This window comes from Coptis chinensis, chromosome 6 (assembly GCF_015680905.1).
Source record: "Coptis chinensis isolate HL-2020 chromosome 6, ASM1568090v1, whole genome shotgun sequence".
In the NCBI taxonomy this organism is placed as follows: Eukaryota; Viridiplantae; Streptophyta; class Magnoliopsida; order Ranunculales; family Ranunculaceae; genus Coptis; species Coptis chinensis.
Genome location: NC_141461.1, coordinates 32,703,923 through 32,708,428, shown reverse-complemented (window position 1 = coordinate 32,708,428; position 4,506 = coordinate 32,703,923). Strand labels below are relative to the sequence as shown.

The 4,506-nt window shown below is 37.8% G+C and overlaps 1 long non-coding RNA gene across 1 annotated transcript; it reads right to left on the bottom strand.

Moving 5' to 3' along the window:
• Positions 1–452: 452 nt before the first annotated feature.
• LOC147492625 (uncharacterized) lies at positions 453–688 on the bottom strand. Its single transcript, XR_015199239.1, has 2 exons — positions 623–688; positions 453–550 (listed from the first exon to the last, which is right to left on the bottom strand). It is a non-coding gene; the product is annotated as an uncharacterized LOC147492625 (long non-coding RNA).
• Between the last annotated feature and the right edge of the window lie 3,818 nt (positions 689–4,506).

Below are 4,506 nucleotides of genomic sequence, written 5' to 3'. Positions count from 1 at the left end.
TAACAATTAGTTATACATAATGATATTGTATGCAATAAAGTACAAGTGCAAACTGCAAACTCACCTTTAACACGCCCATGACATTAACTAAGGAAGACTTCATCTCATTCATTTCCCCCTTTAACTCATAATTGGATGAAGAGTTTGCTTGCTGCAATAATGCCTTGGCAATACCTGTACGTTGCAATTGCTTATTAGACTTGTTGGATCTAATTCCACGAGTTCTACTCCCTTTGTCGGCCCAAAGACTTCGAACAACTCATCATTATCGAGTCTACTTCCATTACACTCACCCTCACCACCAGCTTGCTTCTTTTCTTCTTTTATGAGAAGCCTCCACTTGTTCCTACAATATTAACCACCGATATGAGTAATACAATATGCAACATAGTCTATATACAATACCAACACACAAGTAAGTTCAAGCTTCAATGTTATTAAAACTTACATAATGGGTCCAAGCACTCGCTAATATAGTTCCATCACGACGCTCATGTCCTTTTTTCCAACTATCTACCCGTCCATGTTTTCTGCTAGGATCTTCTTTATCCTACAAAAAAAATCCTTAATAGTTGTTAGCATAACATGATAAGAAATCGTTAGTGCAAGAATAGACACCTACCATTTTATCCAGTTTATGGGCATATGTGTCCCGCCCATTAGTATGTCGATATATATTATTTTTGGCATTCTCTCAGATTCTTTATGCGTTTCTAGCTCTCACTTCAGTGGTACTCTCATTTCTAACAAACACAGCCCAATGATTTGGGTCCTTACCATCTGGGCATGCTGCAATAGCTTCTTCCACGCTCCCGCACTTACTCAAAATTTCTTTCCGCAGGGCATACTTTGCTGATCTGAACTTTTGGGGAAAGTCCTTTTCAACTTCTCGGCGTGCCATTGCTTGGGGAACATTAGGCTCAAATTCTTCCTACATGAACAAAGTGACTTTTGTTTATTTCATATTAAGTAAATTTCCATACATAGGGCTGGACAACATGTAGATATAGGACTTGAAAAACATACTAATATTCAAGAATAATGGATGCTATCATCGAAATTAAAGTACATGTAAATCTTACCATTAATTTATTCCAGACATTATCCTTGAAGCTTCCATCTATTTTCCTCCAATCCTTGTAATGAATTGGAATACGAGATCGAACATAAATACCAACCTGGGTATTCCATTTGGCATGGTTAGGACCCACAAATGACGCCATCCTCATCAAACTCTATAGGTAACTTGGTAATCGTTGGTGAGTTTCCCGAAGGCTGAGATGTGTGAGAGTCTGAAGTTGAATTATGAGATGGAAGTGGGACTGAACTCGATGGCTGGGAAGCAATAGATTGAGATTGACCTAGTGCCATTATTAAATAGCCTACTATATGACAAAAAAATGTTAGAACAAATAGGTAAAATTAGGATACCACAAAAAAATGACAAAGTTCAAAAGTATACATTTATAGAGACTATTCTTGATTAAAAAAAAAGATAAAAAAACAACTCAAACACACCTTTCACCCAACTGCACAGACAAACTTCAAAATAGAAAGAGTTTATATATTTAAAAGTAGAAAATGAGAAGTTCGCATGCAACTAAAAATCTCACAATATGAGAGTGCAACTATTACAATCAGGTTAGACTTTCCATCAACGGCTGCAAATTAGGTTGGTCCTCAAGAATAGATTGGAACTTAGTTGGTGCATCTAGTTCATCAACTCGACTTGTCAATCGCCTAGGCGAATTTATGACTACCCACCAGTTAGGATTTCTCAAATCCTCCGAAAAAAACACGACTAGCCTCGAAGCAAGAATCACCGGCTCATCAAAGTATTGATCAACACTCTTTAGCCTATTGAGATTAACCATCACCAAATTAGAATCTGGATAAAGTTTACAACCATTGGTCTTGTCCTCCACCCTCACCCAATTGCAGTAAAAGACAACATGCTGGAAGGTCGTATAGTCAAACTCTATTATCTGTTCGATAACCCCATACCACTTAGTCGATGCATCAATGGGATTTTTGTCTTTCCTATTCGACGTAAACGTAGTAATTGCTTTCATGCAAACACCACTATCTTGTGTGGAAACTGTTTCGTCATGTGACCTAGTAGAGAACACAAAACCATTAACACGGTACTTTTTATATGTTTTAGCTTTGAACAATGGTCCTTGGACAAATCGCCATAAGTCACAATCTGTGTCTTTTGCAGCCAACAACTGTGAAGTAAAAAAAAACGACAATTAGAAAGATAAAATTAAAATACTAATTGTAATATCCTACTAAACTAAATTATATATAAAACAATACCTTGTCATATAACCACACAATAAACTCAGTCTGTATCTCCACTTCTGTCTTTGCTACCCCTTTTCTTCTGGCACATGCAGTTGCTTGCAAGGCACGATATTCACTACAATTTGTTTATACATTTTGACACGACTATTTATTACGACTTTTTAGACTACTAAATGTTTGAGTCAAATCTATCAAAAACATTCAAACCTGTAATGTTCATCAAGCTTTTCGATGTCGAGTAGAAAAAGAACCCACCTACCGATTTGTATCCATTGTTCCTTGCCTAGGATCACAGTTTTACCCTCAAGTATAGGCCCCTCATCACTATACTCTCCATCTTCATCTAGAAACGCCTCACGAGTAGCTTTGTGATTTCCATCCCGAGAATTTGGCATGTACTCCATAGCATACCTAACAAACTCAGAAACAATATAGGACTCCGCAATGGAGCCTTCAACATAACGTTTATTGCTCGGAATATTTTTACACTCCTTTATTGCCCTATTAAAATAAACAAAACCAAAATTGTACTTTGTACTTTCATCGATAATAATTGCCACTAAATAAGAAATAGAAGTAAAGGCATTTTACATACCGTTCAAATGGAAACATCCACCTAGGATACACAGGTCCACAAATTAGCCCTTCATCAGCCAAATGCACCAAGAAGTGGATGCTGATATCAAAGAATGCGGTTGGAAAATACTTTTCCAATACACACAATGCCTCTGCAACCATGTATTTGGCATCTTGGATTTCCTTTCGGATTAAGACTTTCGAACATAGAAGATTAAAACATAAGCTAATCTGATGAATAGCTCTACGCAAATCGCGGTGTTTTGGAAAAGCATGTTGAAGCAAAACTGGAAGCAAGTAACACATAATCACGTGATAGTCATGTGATTTCATTGTAAGCAAACCAGGAGGACTCAAAGTGACAATGTTTTTTAAGTTCGATGAAAAACCTATAGGAAGCTTCAAATTCTTCAAAATTGTGCAGAACTCAAGCTTCTCATCTTTATTCAAGACAAATGGGGCCTTTAGTTTAACAGATCTCCCTGTGATTGGGTCTGTTTGCATCCATTGACCACTATGAATCCCCATTTTCTTCAAATCCTCTCGTGGCTCGAATCAGATCCTTTGTTTTGTCTTTCTTGTCAAGAATCGCATTTATTATGTGTTCTGCCACGTTATTCTCATTGTGCATCACGTCAATAACATGTCGAATTTTATGCTTCGGCCAATATTCCAGTTCAAAGAGAATAGACCTCTTATACCATGCTTTAGTAACTTCATAATCTTCATCATCTTCATCATCTCCAATAGCAACCACATCCACATCATCTATACTCCGTTTGGTACCTTTTAATACTTTCCCAGGTACATAATGGACACGACTTAACATTTTCTCAATTACTTCTCCCTTTAACCTTGGCGGAGGAGGGTTTAACTCTTTTATCTTAACTCCTAAGTACTTGCCTTGCCTAAATGGGTGATCAGATTTAAGAAACATCCGGTAATTTGTATAAACAATCTTCCTTGCGTTCCGAAGATGCATAGACAGAGTTTCATCACCACAAATAGGACAGGCTTTGTAACCATGTGTTACACAGCCTGATAAATTGCCATACGCTGGTAAATCATGAATACCCCACATCAACATAGCCCTCAAAGTAAAATGCTCCTGTTTGTGCATGTCATAAGTCACCACCCCTTCTTTCCATAACTGTTGTAACTCATCAACTAGTGGTCTAAGGAATACATCGATGTTTTGACTCGGTGCCTTCAACCCAGGTATTAACAACGACATCATATGGAACTCAGATTTCATGCACAAAGACGGTGGCAGATTATAAGGCACCACGAAAAACAAAGCTAACAACTATAACCAAATGGATTGAACACCACGTGGATTGAATCCATCAGTTGCAATTCCAAGCCAAACATTACGCCCTTCCTTAGCAAAATCTGGCCAATCATCTTTACATGTCTTCCATCGGGCCGAAGTCGATTGATGCCTCATATAATTCCAAGAAGGTGTCGCTTCATCGCCACGCCATTTCACGCGCTATCCATGATATAGTGTACAACCTTTTAAGTCTAGGAATCAAAGGGAAATGTCTCAATACTTTTCCCTCTTTTGTTTCTTTCTTTCCCCGATCCCTCCTTTTTTTGTACCTAGGCATTTCACATTGAGGA